This window comes from Talpa occidentalis, unplaced genomic scaffold, assembly GCF_014898055.3.
Source record: "Talpa occidentalis isolate TD23 unplaced genomic scaffold, MPIMG_talOcc4v2.1 talOcc4.9, whole genome shotgun sequence".
NCBI lineage: Eukaryota > Metazoa > Chordata > Mammalia > Eulipotyphla > Talpidae > Talpa > Talpa occidentalis.
In genome coordinates, this window is record NW_023605305.1 from 109,806,231 (window position 1) to 109,825,343 (window position 19,113).

At 48.6% G+C, this 19,113-nt stretch overlaps 1 long non-coding RNA gene across 2 annotated transcripts; it reads left to right on the plus strand.

The window, feature by feature from the left end:
- The first annotated feature begins 12,916 nt into the window (after positions 1 to 12,916).
- Positions 12,917 to 16,813, plus strand: LOC129145160 (uncharacterized). 2 transcript variants are annotated; one of them, XR_008550313.1, is made up of 3 exons: positions 12,917 to 13,161; positions 15,895 to 15,972; positions 16,665 to 16,813. It is a non-coding gene; the product is annotated as an uncharacterized LOC129145160 (long non-coding RNA). The 2 variants fall into 2 exon arrangements; XR_008550314.1 differs by having other exon boundaries at positions 15,895 to 15,938.
- The last annotated feature ends 2,300 nt before the right edge of the window (positions 16,814 to 19,113 follow it).

A 19,113-nucleotide genomic window follows, 5' to 3' on the forward strand; every position in this document is an offset into this window, starting at 1 on the left:
CACTGAGTGAAAGGATTGCTTTGCGAGGTGAAGCATGTGACTGTTCTAAAGTACAGTTAGATTGTAGGTCGTGCTCTGTGAAACCGTTACCACAGAGAAATGATAAGATAAGGTCCACTGTGGACATTATTCTTTTGGGAAACAAGATGTTACTCTCTGACATCCAGTTCTTAGATAAGGGGATTTTAAGTATATTTTGAAGTGCATTAATTCTCACTTTTTGTTTTAACAGGTTTGAGAATTTTAGTTAGTCCAAAAATAATCCTTTTAATAGCAGTTCCAGTTTTATAGTGCACCAATTACAGACTTTCAGTTACCTCAGCAGGTATCCTGCCATGTAATTATTAGGGATATGTGTTAATAAGCCTATAGATTTAGTCAGGTCTCTGACTGTGCCCTTGGAATGTGGCCTACCATAGGTTATTAAACATCCTTTTAGTATCCGATAGGGGCGCAGCTGCTGCGGCCCCTCCCGTGCTTTTACAGCCCTGACCCACTCACTGCACATGATGGATAAATAGCTGATTTTTGTTGTGGTCAGCACTGATTGTTTGCATTGGATCAGTGAGTAGTTACACAGATCTGCCCACCCCAACTACCTTAATTAAAACAATCGAATTCTTAATTCATGCCATGAATCCTTAATTCATAATATCTATACTACTAATCTGCTAAAGGTCACCCAAGGTTTTCAAGGTGTATCACAGTTGATCATATACTGCACCTGGATGTTTTCTTTCTTTTACAATCATACCCTCCTCGATAAAGCAATAACACTGCTTTAAGTCTGTTGCCTGACAGCATGTCATGATCCTCTCCTTGATGGTGATTTTATAGGAAAGTTTATATGCATATCACCCAGTCTATCTTTTAAAAATTAAGAAATTTAAATGTATGCTGGAGCTAATGACAATATATTGTGGCATTTTATTTTAAAAATTGGGGAAAGTTGCATATTTTTTTAAAAGTAGGTGTTTGAGTAAAAAAATGAAGGTACTTTTTTAAGAAAAAATTTATATGCCACAGTTTACATAGACATTTCAGATTTCAACATGTACTCTTGGATATAATGGTTTCTTTTACTTGATCAGAATGCATGTATAGCATTTCTTCCATCTTAGTTCCTTGTGTTTGCCTTTGTGGTCTTTTATATATTTTTTATCATAACTGAAAAATAAAATTAAAGATAAGTCAATTTGGATATATTTGTTGTAATCGACCTATCAAATGTACAAAATTAAGTTTAGCCCTTTTCTAGCAAGTGATCTTTAAAAAATGCTGTTCTTTTAAATTCACCAAATTTGTATGTGGGAAGACTCTGGAATGATTTTGTAAGTGCCACTGCAATATTCCCTTTCAAGTATGGCCTAAGTTTCCATCTTAAGAACGAAATGCATGTCTGCTCCTGGTCTGAGAAATGTAGGCATTTACTATGTTTTAAATCACAGTGAAACATGTATATAAGCCTATGAAGAAAAGATTTGTGCAATCTGAAAGCCTGTTAATTTTCTATGTAGACGAACCTACATACAAAAGGGTTAAATTCACAGCCTTACTAGTTCCTTGCTTCCAGGTTTTAAACTGGTCTCCTCCCCTCATCATTATTATTATTACTACTACTATTATTTTTGCACATAGTTAACTACCCTTCAATATGATTCTTAAAAAAAAAAAGTGCTGTTTCTGTGGTATTGTATTCTCTGAATAATCATATTTAATTTTTTAAAACAAGGTTGCAGTTTCTAGTTGTTCCGTTCCTGTGTTTTTTGCTGGTGTGTAATAAAAGCAAAATTTTCTTTTCATGGTTATTTAATACATTAGCTGCCTGTAAATATTTCTTGTTATAATGCTCTGGAATGTGTTGTAGAAGTTGTATTAGATTAGTTTAAAGCCTTGTTTGAAAGCCACATTGTTTCGGTTATTTCTATTAAATTAGTAAATTGAAAAATTTTCAAATGAATTTCTGCTTTTCTTCCTCTTTGAGTTCAAAATCATTTAAACTCATGTGAAAACATTCATGCTATGTTCCAGCACTGGAGGTACCCAGTGAACAAGACAACAGTCTCTACCCTTGCAGGCGTTTAGACGCGGTTAGAATGCTGAGTGCTGGGGTAGGGATTAACACAGAAGATGGTAGGAACACATGTTCAGGAAAGGCTCTAACCCCAAACTTCGTTGGTGGTGGAAGCATCTCTACTTCATTCAAGGTAGGGCAGCAGACCAGGCAAGGAGAGAGTGAAAAGGATAAAATATGCAGAAGCCTAAAAATGAAAGAGAACTGTTACGTATTCCAGGAACCCGGAAATTCAGTGCGTTTGGAATAGTGTGAATTGAAGACAAAGTACTAAGCTGGAAAACTGAGCACAGCATGCTTTTAGAGCAGAGTGTCTTAAAATTAATATTAGAATTTTCAGGGCTTACACTGAGGGCAAGAAGGAGCCCCTGGAAAATTTTAAGCACAATGGGCTGTGACTACGGTGAAATTAACATACTTGACTTTTTTGCAAGGTCATTTTAATGTGAAGAATGGGTAATGGAGATTGGAAATGGAGAGGAAGTGCTAGTCTGAGTAATCCAGGAGAATCTTAAACTAGCTTATCTGGCAGGGAGATAGAAAATAGTCACATGTTAGATTTAGAGAGTAAAAGAGACCAACAATTGTGGCTGTAGAGCTGATGAAGGCATATTTTATATGGCAGCTATTAAAACAATAGAGGGGGGAAGGGAAAGATGTTAGTGGAGAGGGAGTGTCATATTGGCTGTATGTTGAGTTTAAGGTACCTGTGGAAAATTGAGGTGCAGTTTTCTCTGGTTCTAGTGCTTCATGAGAAATCTCTGGGCTGCAAATAGAACGTGTAAGATCCATCAAGAACCATGTCTGGGGCCTCCCTGGTGGCACAAGGGGTTAAGTCTCAGCACTATGAAGCTATCAGCAGCCTCTGTGGCATGAGTTCAATCCCTGCCCAGGGAGCTGACCCACATGGCTCAGCAGAGTTCTCTTGTCTCCCCAATGCGCCCATCAGTGTATTTCAGTAGATCTGCCTGTTCTGTTCCCCACTCTCTCAGGTGACTCCTCTCACCACCACACCCCCACACACCCCTCTGGCCTCACTCCAGCTCTTACATGCATAAAAAAAATAAGTCTTAAGGGGCCTCCCCTGGTGGTACAGGCGGTTGAGGGCAGCGCTGTGAAGCTGTCCACAGCCTCTGCAGTGCTGTTAGATCCCGGCAGGCCAGTGAGTGTCCCACATGGTGCGGCAGACCTCTTACTGTCGTGCCCACTGCTCCCCTCAGCAGTGTATTTCAGTCAGTCTGCCTGTTCTGTTCCCTGCTCTGTCTCTGGTGAATCCTCTCACCCTCCTGGGAATCTGGCTTGTATCCAGGTTCTTGTATAAATCTTTAAAAAAAATCTTACCAGTAATCAAACGGCTGCCAAAGTTGAATTACTAACTAGTATACTAGTTGGTAACCAAAGAATGGAATCATCTGCTGCTGCCTGAGAGACTTAACAGAATGTGAAGAGTCGAATACTTAGGATAGCATAGGAAACGCGATGTAGGGAAAAAGAGGCTTACACAAGACCGTGAACCGTGGGGGAAAGCTATATTGGAATACAGGAAAAAGAGAAGGTGTGAGGGGAAGGTGCTAAGTGTTAGAACAAGAGATGCAATAATGATAGTTACACTTTGTAAAATTACTGTAATCATATCCAATTCATGAAATTAATACAATCCTAACAAAATTTAAACATAGTTAACTTTTCAACATTTAGTTTCCTTTTTCATGTTTCTGTTCAGTTTTTCATATTTTACTTCCTTGCTTTGCATTTCCTCTTCCGCAATCACCGTGAAAAGGGACAGGTTAGAAATGTAATTTCTCTTACTGCTGAGAAGAAGCTTCAGTACATGACCCCACAGCTTTTGAATCTAGCCTCAACTCTACATCTCATTTAGCTTGTCCTTCACCGATTTTACCCTTACACTGTTAAACCCAACAACCCCCCATTTTAAACTTATTTTAAGGAATAACAAAGTCAAGAATGAAATCGGTAAGATTACAACATCTAATGCAAGGTGGTGTCGCAAGCTGTCCCTTTTCCTTCTACCTGCCTCAGGTGCTGGTAAATGTTTCGTTACTCTTTTATTTATTAATGTTACTTTTGGTGATCTGGGAGAGTAATACTTAGGGGCACCTGTTTCTGACAATTGGGCAAACTGCATGCCCTGAGGGGCCTTCCTAATGGTATAAAACACCTGAAATGCTAGATAAGCTTCATTTGAAAAAATAAAAACTGCAGCTTCTTTAAATGCATTGCTGAGCTCGCAAGAAATAAAGTGACCCCGAGCTTCAGCCAATCACCTGTGTTGCTTTTTTGCCAAAAAATGTTTGACCCTAATCTAGTCATGTGGAATAAGTAGAAGTGAAATGTAGGGCATGTGCTAAGACACACGGTATGAATTCTCAAAACAACTATTGTCTAAAACAGAAGCTGTTCTAGAGCAAAACAACATTCAATACCATGACCCTAGCTTCGATCCTGAATAAACCCAGCCGCTATACATTCTAGGAATGGCTCTGAATATTTGTGCAAGAAGTTGTGTGTGTACATTTGGAGATACTCTTCCAAACATGGGGCCTCAGAAGTATGACACTCAGTGGAAGGATGAATCAGAATCCCCTACCTCATGAGAGAATTTAAAGGATTCTCTTCTCAGAGGTCACTGGACAGCCGATAGTACCATCCGTACTACCTGTGTGGTCAGAAAAGGTAAGATTTTAAAGTGGTTTTGTTAGGGGGAAAAAAGGATGTCCCAAAGCAAATTCCATATAGGCTTTGTGGACTCCACCCCCACCCCAGGTCAAAGCCAAAGACACTGGGAACTCCACATCCCATCACCACCAAAGGGAAGGTGGCTGGGACCTGGTGGTGATGGGATTTGGAGTTCCTAGTGTCTTTGGCTTTGACCTGGGTGGGGGTGGAGTCCACAAAGCCTATATGGAATTTGCTTTGGGACATCCTTTTTTCCCCCTAACAATTTCAGGTTAGAAGTGATTCTAGGCTTGTTATATTAACATGTTAAAACTCTCAAAGCATTTTAAAACCAAACTCAGATTTTCAGTGGTAGTGTTCCAGGAATCTTAACTCAAAGCCACAAAATAAGACACAATTCATTTAAAAATCAGAAACAGCAGGGTCTTGTCTGTAATGACTCCAGATATTGGAATTACTGGATGAGCATCTTCAAAGACTAAAAACAGACATTGTAACATCAATCGGGTGTTGTGATACTGTTACTGGCTCTTTTAAAGTGACATATGCAAAAAATGATGTGTCCTTCAATATTTGATGGCTTAGATTCAATGAAATACATCGTGTGTGAGGATAGAAGATTAAAAAATTAAGGAACAAAAGACTTAAGAATGACAGGTGATGAAAGTATAGAAAAATGATCAGGCAGGTTTGAAAACAGTAAAACATCTATACATAAACAATCGGAAGACTCAGATGAAAGTGCACAGTATACAGAAATTCTGGCAGTGCATGAAGAGGAAGTCACAGGACCCTGAACACAGGCAGAGGAGGTCATGGGTAGTACCAACAAGTGATGATAGACAGTTAAGGATGAGATTTTTAAGTCTAGGACCTGCAAAACTGGAGTGACAGCCTTATAAAGCAAGTCACCAAAACATTAAACTGGGAACTTACGGCAACTTCCTCAACCTGATTAAAGGCATCTATGAAAAACCCACAGCTGCTATAATGGTGGGAGTCTGAAGGCTTTATCGTAACCATTTGGAAAAAAGCAAGATCACCTGCTCTTCTATTGCAGTGTGCTGGAGGGTCCAGCAAGGAAAAGAAAGAAAAGGCATTCAAATTGGAAAGGAAGAAGTAAAGGTAGTCACATGACATAACTCTTGTAGAAAATCCCTAGGAATTCACTAAACATCTATTTAGACTAATAATCATGTTTCGCAAGTTTGCAGGATAGAAAATAATAAAAACTCCATTGCATTTCTATACACTTGGAATAAACAATCTGAAATGAAATGAAGAACAATTCCATTTACAATAGCATCACAGAGAATAACAATTAGGAATTCAATTTAATGAAATAAGTGCAAGACATACTAATGATGCATTTGTGTGGTTTTTTCTTTATGTTTTATTTTACAATTAAGTTAAAATGAATTTTAAAAACATGGACAACTTTATACTAATAAATTAGAAAAAGTTGATGAAAACACACTCCTAGAAAAAAAAGTGCTACAAATTCTAACAGCTTTTTTTTTTTTTAAAGATTTATTTATTTATTTATACAAGCACTGGGTACAGTCAGAAGCGCCGGAGGGTGAGAGAATTCACCAGAGCCAGAGTGGGGAACAGAACAGGCAGACTGACGAAGTGCACTGCTGAGGGGAGCAGTGGGCATGGCAGGAGAGGCCTGCGCACCACGTGGGACCCTCCTCCGGTGGCCGGGGAGCAGCCGGGGATCGAACCGGCGCTGCAGAGCTGCGGGCAGCTTCGCAACCCAGTGCTCAACCGCTGCGCCACCGGGGAGGCCCAAATTCTTACAGCTTTTAAAGAAACTGGATTTACAATTAAAAATCTTTCATTAAAGGGAAATTTCAAGGACAAATAAGTTTATAAAGATGATAAACTTATTCTTCTAATCATGAGAAATACTGCCGATTTTATCCAAATTTTTTCCAAAGAATAGTAAAAGAGCAATTCTTTGGGTCTTTGGTCACCAACTCATTTTCTTTTTTTTTTTTTTAAAGATTTACTTATTTATGCATGCAAGAACTGGGGTACAGGCCAGCAATGTGGGGGGGGGGAGTGAGAGGATTCACCAGAAACAGAGCAGGGAGCAGAACAGGCAGACTGACTGAGATACACTGCTGAGAGGAGCAGCGGGAGGTCTGAGACAGGAGAGGTCTGCTGTGCCATGGGGGTAGCTCCCTGGCTGGCTGGGGATCGAACTTGTGCTGCAGAGGCTGCAGATGGCTTCGTGGTACAACAACTTAACCCCTTGCGCCTCCAGGGAGGCTCCACCAACTCATTTTCTATTTCTTTTTTTTAAGACAAGAAAACCCAACTGAGGAGTGTTACAGAACACTCTCTTCAGACACGTTTTCTTTCTCTGCTGTCTCCACTCCCAGACCTTTCACGTTCATTCACTGCGCAGCTCTCATCCTGCAGGGCCTGTCACAGTTGTCCCGTTTCCTGTGCTCCCCCTACGCACCCCTTTCTCCCTGACTGCTCAGCTGGTCAGTGCCGGAGGCGGCTCTTCCCCCAGCCTGCCCTGTCCTGTGGGCGCCCATGCTGGGCGGGATGTGCAGCAGGAGCTCCAGAGCCACCTGCCGTGCTGGAAGACGGTGCCCAAGTACTGGCGTCTGCATAGCAGAGTCGACTCTTGGAGGACCAGCTGCTCAAGGTGAAGACAACTGGGGAATGGGAACGTCCCAGCTCTGCGCATACGAGGGGGGCCGAGGGGAAGGGGCGGGAGGCGCTGAGCCAGTGATTGGAGGTTCGTCCACATGGACAGTGAAGTCCCCCAGAGTGGGGGTGGTGACTCGATGTGATCGAAGTCCCCCAGAATTGGGGTGGTGACCTGTGGGGCTCCATGTAACCATCCAAGTGTCTTTCCAGAGGCCGCGCTTTGCTTAAGCCCGACGGGTCTGGAAGGGTCTGGAAGGGCAGCGATGCCTGGTCTTCACTGGCTGCTTTGTGCTCTGCGCTGGGGACGCGCTGGGAGGGCAGCCTTTCCATCCCGCTGTGACAGCCACGAAGCGAGTTACCAGAGCTAGAGCGGTGTTGTAAAGGAAGGAACCGAGGGGTGTGTAATGCGCTTCACGCCGGGGCGCTGGTGAGCAGCAGTCCTGGGATTTCCGTGCAGTGAACCTGGCTCAAGCCTGCACTTACCCGCCTCTCAGCACATTAAGCTCCTCTCACTTCGCGCGAATCTGTTTGGGGGATTCCGCCATGGCCACCTGGGCGCCTGTGTCGGGGTGCGAGGTGGCTGCGGTTGTGATGGGATGAAGGGTCCCCAGTGTCCTCCAGTTTCCACTTCCTCTGGGCCCGACCCAAGTGGAAATTCGCCCCTTGGGCCATGTGGTCTGTGCCTGGGGTGGGCAGCAGGTGCCTGCGGGTCCCCCAGGGCTGAGGGGGTGCGGGTGTTGGCTGTGGAGGACCGTGTCTGGGTCCAGTGTGGAATGTGGCTGTGGAACCTGGGGCTGCCCTGTGTCTGCTGCCCGCCCTGCAGCCTCCCCGGGGGGTCGCTGGCCAAGAGTCACCCAGGCGGGAGTGCCCTGTGGGCCGGGCACAGAGCCTGCACCACCTCAGGGCCTCTGCCCGCACCTGCCCGTCCTTCAGGCCCTGTGGGAAGAAGAGAACAAGCTGTTTGGAGGCGGCGGGGAGTGGGGAGAAGCCCTGGAGGCCACAACCAGTCTCGGGATGCTCTGGTGCTCCCAGGAGCCCCGGGCGAGGCCTCCCCCCCACCCCAAAGCCCTGCGCTGGGAAGCAGAGGACAACCGGCTGCCACAGGCAGGCACTGGGCTTGGGAGGGCGGTGAGTGACGCTGAAGGGGAGGCTGGTAAACAAGCTCCCAGCACGTCAGAGCAAGAGTCTGGCCATTGCATTTTTCCCGGGGCGGAAACCCCAAGCATCAAATCCCCGGGTGCTGCAGAGGCCGAGGCGGGACCCAGGGGAACAGAGCAGAGCGTTTGCGTGTGAGAGTCAGAGCCCAGCGCAACCAGCGTGTGTCTCTGGTGTTTGGAGTTGACCCTTGGCCATGTTCACCTGGACCTGTGGCTGCCAAACTGAGGACCTTTCCCAGCAGCCTTTGCATGAAACCAAGTCCTGCCAACAAGATGTGAGCTGACGGCATCCACCCCCTTCCTAGTCTTGCACTTGGTGGGGGGGTGCTCTTGCTTCTCCTGTCCTGTCGGTGACACACTGGCGGGAGCTGCTGTCACGCCTGGGACCTGCAGACGGAGCCAGGTGCTGAGGGGCCAGTGCCACCCGCCTGGGCCACCTGTGGCCTTCTGGAAGCTTCTCTTTGTTGAAGGCTTCATGATTTTAGAGTTTTTTCTGAAACGTTCTAAAGGCGTGGCTTCCACTTGCCAAGGTGGAGTGAAGCAAGAGCAGCGGGGCTGTCTGAGGGTCTTCCTCAGCTCTGGGGCTGGAGCCTCATTTTCACATGTGGGACCTCTTTGCCCCCTCCCAGGGATCACACAGGCCCGGGAGGCAGCCCCAAGGAAGCAGCCCTTCTAAAATGATGGCATGTATTGCTAACTGCAGCCCCATGGCTCCCGCCTCACAGCCCCAAGTCAGGGGACTCAGTCTGGGGGGCCCAAACCATGGGACCCAGCTCGTAATGAGAAGCAGGACCAGCCCCATCCTCCTTGGACTGAGAAAGGAGCCGCCTGCCTGGCAGTTTGTGCTGAAGTGACAGACAATAAAGCAACTGCACGGTTAGCAGGAGTCACCCCTCCCCTGCCCCCACAGGCTCTGTCAAGCCCCTCCTTGGAGGGACTACTGTGTTTTTGCTCACTGAGAAACTTTGTCATCTAAAATTGGACATGGGGCCTCCCCGGTGGCGCAGCGGTTGAGCGCTGGGTTGCGAAACTGCGCGCGACCTCTGCGGCGCCGGTTCGATCCCCGGCTGCTCCCCGGCCACCGGAGGAGGGTCCCGCATGGCGCGCAGACCTCTCCTGCCGCCCGCTGCTCCCCTCAGCAGTGTGCTTCGGTCCTTCTGCCTGCTCTGCTCTCTGCTCTGGCTCTGGTGAATTCTCTCACCCTCCCGCGCTTCTGACTGTGCCTAGTGCATGTATAAACAAAACAAACAAACAAACCAGCAAACAAATAAATAAAGCATGCCTCTATAAAAAAAAAAAAAAAAAAAAAAAAAATAAAATTGGACATGATTGGAAATTTCGCAGTTTGAAATTCTTTTTTTTTTAAAGATTTATTTATTTATTTATACAAGCACTGGGTACAGTCAGAAGCGCAGGAGGGTGAGAGAATTCACCAGAGCCAGAGCGGGGAGCAGAGCAGGCAGAAGGACCGAAGTACACTGCTGAGGGGAGCAGCGGGCAGCAGGAGAGGTCTGCGCACCATCTGGGACCCTCGCTGGCGGCCGGTGGCCCGGGATTGAACCGGCGCTGCAGAGGCTGCGGGCAGCTTTGCAGCTCAGCACTCAACCGCTGCGCCACCGGCCAGGCCCAACACTGTCCATCTTTTACCACATTCATCTGACTTTGGTTATTCTCACAATGACACCTACTGCAGATTAACAACCCAAAGCAAATATGTTCAAGACAATGAAGAATTGCCAGGGCTGAGAACAAAATAAAAAAATGTGACGTGCCTTGGGGAGGCTTTATGGTCTGCAGCCCCTCAGGAATGGCAGCTTCAGAACCCCCATTTGGCCCGGCTCCCAGCCAGTGCTCAACCTGTCCATGCTCAGCCTAGTGGGGACACTTGGTGCCAGCCCACAAGATGGGCCACCCCCGCAGAGCGGTCAGCCACGGCCTGGAGGCCCCTCTGAGTCCCCAGGAACCTTGCTTAGGAGCTGACAGCCTGAGGGCTGGCTGTGTGTCTGTCCAGCCCTCCTTCCTCCTGGCCATGTGAGAGTCACGGACCCTTGGGCTCCGAGTCACCTCCTCCAAGTTTTCATGAGACACATGTCAGGTACAGGTGGGGGGAAGCCTCTCTTGGGGACACAGAGAATCAAGGCAATAACAGACAAAGAACACGAAGAAGCTGTGAGGAAAACCTGTGAGGTGGTGCAGGTGAAGGCGCTATGTAAATGCAACACATCAGAGCGATTATACTTGTCAGAAAAAAAATAAACGAGCAAAGATTTTCTGAAAGCCACCTGGTTTAAGTCTTTGAACTACACTCACGCACCAGCAAATGCAAATAGCGTTGGTTCTTGGAATAAGTGCATTTGCCGTCACTTGTGACTCTATTGTGAGATAAGGTTTCCTGAAATCTCCTGTCTTTCTCTTCTTCCAGTGAAAAGCTATTTTTGTAATTAATATGATCATTAAAATGGAATCATTTATTGTATTTCAAAGTCCTCAGGTGTACCATCTGCGGAGAAAAAAGCTAGGTTGGCTAGGAGTTGAAGATTGGCTCCTCCCCACCCTGTGTGGAGGAGCTTAGTGCAATAAACCGGGGCAGAGCTGGGGGCAGAGACAGAGGCAGCATCTCGAATGGTCTTACAGCCACTAGTGGTTGCCTACAGATCCTGCTGTAGGGGACCCATGGTGGGGGTCTGACCACTCCCATATTTATTCTCACAAATAATCATGAGATATGAGGCCTCCCTGGTGGCGCAAGGGGTTAAGTCTCAGCACTATGAAGCTATCTGCAGCCACTGCAGCACCAGTTCGATCCCCGGCCAGGGAGCTGACCCACATGGTGCAGCAGACCTCACCTGTCTCGCCTGCTGCGCTCTTCAGCAGTGTATTTCAGAGGCTCCACCTGTTTTGCTCCCCACTCTGTCTCTGGTTAGTCCTCTCACCTGCCCCCACACCTCTGGTCTACACCCCAGTTCTTGTATGCATAAATAAATAAAACTTTGGCCTCCCTGGTGGCGCAAGGGGTTAAGCACAGCACTATGAAGCTATCCACATCCTCTGCATCATGAGTTTGATCCCCGGCTGGCCTGGGAGCAATGCACACGGTGCAGCAGATCTCTCCTGACTTGCCCACTGCTCCCCTCAGCAGTGATTTTCAGTCTGCCTGTTCTGTTCCCCGCTCCGTCTCTGGTGAATTCTCTCACCCTCCCGCGCCTCTGACTGTACCCCAATTCTTGTATAAATAAATACATCTTTAAAAAAAATAAATAAAACTTAAAAAAAATCATGAAAATCATGAGACAAGACCTCCCTCTGTACCCCCCTCCCAGTTGGGGCGAGGAGAATAATGCCACCTCAGTTTCCTGTTCTGGAGCTGCATCCAAGGTCACACAGCTGAGGGCAGGAGGAGACCAGAACCCATACCTCAGATGCCAGTGCGCTTGCCACTCTAGGGGTGCAATGAGATATTTTTTTGGAAACCCCTTTAAAAGCTAGATGAATATGCAAATGCAAGTATGATTAATTAACATCTTGCAAACATTTGAAGGTGAGGCAATAGTTCAGGTCTCCAAAAGCTAATTCCTTATCAGGAGCAGCCAAAACAAGATTGCTCTGGGCCAGAAAACCCTCCAGGCGAGGCGGCAGGACAAATTCCCTGCTGCTATCAGGATTACATCATCACCATCACCACCACCATCATTAGTATTTTATTATTGCTGTTAGCTGGAAGGGACTGCCACAGGGAAGGTAATATGGTTCCAGCCTTAAAAAAGACCCGCGGGGGCCTCCCCGGTGGCGCAGCGGTTGAGCGCTGGGTTGCGAAGCTGCCCGCGGCCTCTGCGGCGCCGGTTTGATCCCTGGCTGCTCCCCGGCCACCGGAGGAGGGTCCCACATGGCGCGCAGACCTCTCCTGCCGCCCGCTGCTCCCTCAGCAGTGTACTTCGGTCCTTCTGCCTGCTCTGCTCCCCGCTCTGGCTCTGGTGAATTCTCTCACCCTCCCGTGCTTCTGACTGTACCCAGTGCATGTATAAACAAAACAAACAAATAAATAAATAAATAAAATATGCTTCTATTAAAAAAAAAAAAAAAAAAAAAAAAAAAGACCCGCGGGCTGCATGTTCAGGCAAACCCGGTCGGGAAGAAAGGTGGGCTACGGGGACACCGCGGCCCCGCACCTCCGAGCTCCCTCCAGCAGCATCTGCAGACGGGCGTGCGGGTCCCTCTCCGAGGAGCGCCGGCGCCCCCTGGTGGAACTTCTGAGCGGGACACCGCGGCTGCCGGGGGCGCGACGGCCGGGGCCGCCGCTAGGGGCGCTGCAGGCCCGCCCGGCAGGTGGAGCCCGACCTCGAGACCAGGGACTGGCAGTTTTATTTCTGCCTGTCTGGAAAGGTTTATAAACCCAGGGAAATCTTACCGATCCGGTCTCGATCATTTAAAATATGCAATAATCTCTCCTTCTCAAGACTCAAGCTCCTCCCTGTTCCTGGAATAGCAGAAGCATTTGCTGAAGGATGTCAACCTTCTGCTCCTTCACACCCAGGGGTCAGCTGCGGGAGGGAACTGCAGGGACAGGTGAGGGGAAGGAAGGGCATGGAGGGCCAGAAGGGCCCATCGCCTCTGCCTCCCGCCGTGCTCCCTCTCCTGCCAAGGCAAGGTCAGCTGTGCGCCCGGAGAGGAAGCCGGGGCAGGACAGGTGACTGCTGGGGGGCAGGACAGGTGACTGCTGGGGGCAGGAGGGACTGTTGTAGAGCAGCCCCGATACAAAACGGGGTGCCTGACTGTGGGTCCTCACCCGCGCGCTTAAAAGGACTTATCAATGCTCTACTGCAGGCACACGTGAAAGGTTAATAAAAGGTTTATTTACAAGGGAAAGGGAAATGAGGAAATGTACAGCTCTGGGAGAAAAGTGGGAGACAAAGTTTTAAATGCGTCCTACCCGATCCGCCGATCAGGAATCCCAAAATGGCGCTCTGAGAGCTGGCCGCCAGCCAGGAGCGGTGAAGCCAGGAGGCGAGCGATCGCGAGCCAGAGAGAGAGCAAGGCCCACGTGTTTGGTTTTTATATCCAACCTGGCTGCCCAACTCCACCCTCAGGTCCCAGCCACCCTCCCCTTGGTGGTGATGGGATTTGTCTTTCCCAATGTCCTGATGGCTTTAGTCTGGAGTGGGGGTGGAGTCCACAAAGCCTGTATGAGATTATCTCAGGACATCCTTTCCCCCTAACAGGACGACTACTGGGGGGCAGGACAGGTGACTGCTGGGGGGCAGGACAGGTGACTGCTGGGGGGCAGGAGGGACGACTACTGGGGGGCAGGACAGGCGACTGCTGGGGGGCAGGACAGGTGACTGCTGGGGGGGTCAGGACAGGCGACTGCTGGGGGGCAGGAGAGACGACTACTGGGGGGCAGGACAGGTGACTGCTGGGGGGCAGGAGAGACGACTGCTGGGGTGCAGGACAGGAAACTACTGGGGGACAGGACAGGCGACTGCTGGGGGGCAGGACAGGCGACTGCTGGGGGCAGGACAGGCGACTGCTGGGGGGCAGGACAGCCGACTGCTGGGGGGCAGGACAGCCGACTGCTGGGGTGCAGGCCGAACCCCTGGCCCAGCCCGAGGAGGGGAGGCCCTCAGGCGGCAGGCTGACCCTGCGAGGCCCGCACACAGAGCCCCGCTCCCTGCTCTTGATGGGCTCACCGGGCTCTGGCAAGGGGGTTGCTGCAGGAGGCCTCTTCCAGGAGTCCCTGCCTCCAGCCCTTCTCACTCCCGCCCTCATGATTTCCCCAGGCCCTTCCAGGGGAGCTCGGCTTGGGCTCCTTCACGGGCACAAGAAGCCTCGTGGCCCAGAAATGAGAGCCCACGTCTGGGGCTTGCAGGCTGGTGAAGGGAGGCCTGGGGCAGACCCTGCAGGAGGGGGTGGGACCGGCTTCTGGGCGTCCTGGGTTCTTGACTTGGTTCTTGATCAGCCGCATCTAGGCAGAGCCTCCAAGTCTGCTGACAGCACGGCCTGGAGGCGGCCCGGGCGGGCAGAGCCCCCGGGAACCCCGCCAGGAGCCGTGAGGGGCTCCTGGCTCAAATGCGGGCGGGGCTGGGGCGTGGGGGGCGGCTCCCTCCATCCCTTTCTGGGGTTCCCTGCACAGGTGGTCCTGGGGAGGGGGTTGCTTTATTAGTCTGGGCAGGAGTTTCTAAGTCACTCCCCCTGCTGCTGTGCCGGGGTTGCCTTGTTAGCACCCCAGCAGGTCGGGCCTTCCTGGCTCTGGGAAGGGTTTCCTGGGGTCCTGGAATTTCCGGGGGGCTCTGCCCTTCCTGCTGCTCGAGTGGGCTGCATCTTAGGGCCTTCAGGGAAAGAAAGAAAAACAAGGCAGCAGCTTCTACATGAAAGCAGACTGCATTCCTACGGCGGCACTAAATTTCTTTAAGGAGCCCCCATTTTCTGTCTGCTGCAGGCCAGGCGCCTTAGAGCCAGCGTTGCTAATGCTCTCACCAGCGCGGCCTGGGCCTTCGTTTTCGCGGTGTTCTGCACGTGAGAGCGGAGACCCAGCGAGGCTGAGGGGCTTGCAGGAGCCCCGCAGCTCCAGGTCGCAGGGGAAACAGGCTAAGGAGGCTGCAGTGATGACCCCCCACATTCCAGTGGCTTAGCTCTTACAGCAGAGCAAGTCCATGGATATTTTCTCACTGCTGTCTCGGTTCTGAGGCCCAGACTGGCTGCTGCGGCCTCGGGGCGCGGAGGGGGAGAGCTGAGGGGCGCGGGGGTGGGAGCCCTGGGGGGCGCGCCCTGGGGACCCGGCTCCCCCGCCTGAGCCAGCGCGAGTCAACCCGCGGCCACCAGGGGGCGCAGCTCCGCGGGGCCGGGGCTCGGGCGGGACGTGCTGGGCTCAGCCTCAGGACCCGGACCTGCGGGGTCCCTGGCTCCCCTCCCTGCCTCGGGGTTCGCTCCCTGTTCCCCTTCACTCTTTCCTGCACCCCCCTCCTTCCCGTGCCTCTGCACCCAAAACTGTGCACTTTTCTCAGGGATCAGCCAAGTAAACACGAGCTCTCCGTGTGCATCCAGTTCATTCTAAGCGCTGCTAGGCCCAGACGGCTGCAGATGGAAATAAGGATCCAATAATTAGTGATAATTAGAGAGTTAGATAAAGTGAGACTCAAACCTGAGAAAAGTTTGCAGCTTCAGCTCTGGGAGAACTGCCCAACCCTCTCAAGTTCGAATGAGTTATCATTTTTTTAGTTAAGAAGGAAATAATCATTTCTTTGCATCACAGAACAGTCATCAAAACAAGGCTTTCTTATTTATTTATGTTTTCATTTTAAGAGGACAGTTTGTGAGGACAAGGAGAAAGAAGAGGCGAGTCCCAGGTGGGCCGGGGCGCTGCCCCAAGCAGTATTTCTGGTAAGGATTTCATGTGTAGCTTTTGAAGCGTCAGGCTTTCTGGTGGGCCTGTCAGAGGCTGCTGCTGTCCATCGCTGAGGGTGAACATGCTCCTGACTCTGCCCACAGGGATCTTGGTTGTGTGCTCTTTGTCGTGATCTTGTTAGGGGGAAAGGATGTCCTGAGATAATCTCATACAGGCTTTGTGGACTCCACCCCCACTCCAGACTAAAGCCATCAGGACATTGGGAAAGACAAATCCCATCACCACCAAGGGGAGGGTGGCTGGGACCTGAGGGTGGAGTTGGGCAGCCAGGTTGGATATAAAAACCAAACACGTGGGCCTTGCTCTCTCTCTGGCTCGCGATCGCTCGCCTCCTGGCTTCACCGCTCCTGGCTGGCGGCCAACTCTGAGAGCGCCATTTTGGGATTCCTGATCGGCGGATCGGGTAGGACGCATTTAAAACTTTGTCTCCCACTTTTCTCCCATAGCTGTACATTTCCTCATTTCCCTTTCCCTTGTAAATAAACCTTTTATTAACCTTTCACGTGTGCCTGCAGTAGAGCATTGATAAGTCCTTTTAAGCGCGCGGGTGAGGACCCACAGTCAGGCACCCCGTTTTGTATCGGGGTTGCTCTATAACAATCTTTCTGGAACTGTTTTTGCTCAGCAACAGACCTCAAGACCTTTCTTTAACTTCTTTTCCCCACAGGCATATGGATTTTTCCCTAGGTGGAGCCTTTGCAGGAGCTTTAACTTCCAGCCTGGCGGACTAGAGAGAGGGACCCCCAAAATGCAACTTCAGTTCTCACTGTATTTGATCAAATTTGTCACAGATGGAAAATTAACAAAATAAATTTACTTGAGCAAATTTGCAAAGTTGAATTTAAAAAATGGCTCCACAGTCACAAGGTGTAGGGGAAAGAAAGTATCAGGCTTTTCTGCCCTCCCACCATCAGGATAGATGACGGATCCTTGTCCTGAATGCATGCCTGATGGCGGGCACCTGGAATAGGGTGTGGGCATAGGTAGATGGGATTCAGCTGAGCTAAGACTGTGCTTTTAAGGGCGGCGTCACGGGGACGCCAGCAGCAGCAGTAGAAGCTGAGAAAGAAGCCGAAGAGAAGCAGAGAAAGCCAGAGAGCCCAGATAGAGTGAGGATTTGCTGGGGGTTGGGAGGACTGCCAGCCTCCCAGCACCCCAACACCCCTGCCTGCCATATGCCTGGTGAACCCCAATAAAAAACCTGCAAAAAAACCCACTAAGGACTCTGATTCCTCCTTTACCCGGTCTGCATGGGATCAGAAAACCTGCACTGTGCCCCGTTCCTGCCTTTACACAAGGGCAGATGCTCTACGGGACAGGTGCAGGGATCAGGAACGCAGGATGAATCTACTTTGGGATGTGAAAAGGAAGAGGAAAAGAATCACGTTCATGAAAATAATTTCAAAAATAGAAAGATGAAAAATGAAAAAAATGATAAACTGCTTACTGCACGGTAAGGAAATATATTTGGAATTGAATTGGATTTTAAAAGTTTGCTTCAAAAAATGCTTGCTCGGTGAAAATTGATCCGCGTTTCTATTTTCCGTGAGCACCAGGTCCATGCCTGTGACCCTTGCTGGCTGCCAGGCCCCGGTGTCTTCTGCAAATGTCACCAACGCCCTCTGTGCCTTATTTACACATAGAAAAATTCCACTTCCAATTGATCTTCGATCTCCATCTCTTTCCACACACACTCTCTCTCTTTTTCTAAAAACACTTTGTTCATAGATTATATTTATTCAGTCTCACAGCAAATAGGTGAGAGGTTTACTTCAATTCACCTGCTTTTCAGTGAAACGGCATTGGTCTAAAAGCACTACACGTGGTGGTAATTAGTGATATTTCTTGTGCAAGTCACTTAGTTTCCATAAGATTTATTTTTTATCTGCAAAATGACAATGTTTGATTAACTCAGAGAGCAACTTCGTGTTCTTATAAATAACAGAAAATTTCATATAGCAGTCTGAAATCCTTAATGAAATTTTTAGATTCAGCATCCCAGATTAACTCTGAATTCATTGAGATTTATTAATAGAATACATGATAGACATAATTATATGCTATATATTATGTATAATATCTATTAGATTGTTAATATAGGATATGTTGAAAACTAACATTTTCAGAATACTCTGTCAGGCTATTTTTATTATGTTTCTTGAGGTAACATTGATTTCCAATGGTGTGTTGGTTCACACCTCTACCAATGAATGTTATCACACCAGGTCTTCCACCAAAGTTCAATACACCTTGACCACAGTCCGTTGGGCCTGCTTACCTCTTTGTCCCCCCACCTTTCACCCTCCCCATATACCTATCTATATCATTTCTGTAGTCAGATTTCAAGGATTTTTTTTAAAAGATTTATTTATTTACGCATAGAAGAACTGGGGTGTAAGCCAGAGGTGCAGGGTGGGAGGTGGTGAGAGGACCCACCAGAGGAAGTGGGGAGCAAAACAGCCAGATCCACTGAAACACACTGCTGAGGGGTGAAGTGGGAGAGACAGGAGAGGTCTGCTGTGCCATGTGGGTAGCTCCCTGGCAGGGATTGAGCTCATGCTTCAGTGGCTGGCGATAACTCCTGCGCCACCAGGGAGGCCCCAGATTTCAAGGATTTGTTTTGGTCTGTTTTTGTATGTTCCTTTGCTTTGTTTCTTTATATTCCACATGAGTGAAATAATCTGGTATTTGTCTTTCTTCTTCTGACATACTTCACTTAACGTAAACCCCTCTAGTTTCATCCATGTTGTCACATCAGCACGATTTTATCATATACTTTTATATATATATCATATATAAATTTATATTTATATGCTATCTATTCAAGTAAATAAAAATATTAATATTTATCATATATTTTTACACACATATATCTTATAGATCTACCTACCTATATCTAGCAGAGTATTCCATCGTGGATATATCGCACCTCTTCTTTATTTTCTCACCTGTCTTTGGGAACTTAGGTTGTTTCCATAGGTTGGCTATTGTAAACAGTGCTGCATTGAACACTGGTGTGATCGTGTCTCTTTGAATTAGAGTTTTTGTATTCTTTGGGTAGATACCAGGAGAGGGATTGTTGGGTCAAATGGTAGATGGAGTTTAAGTTTAGGGGA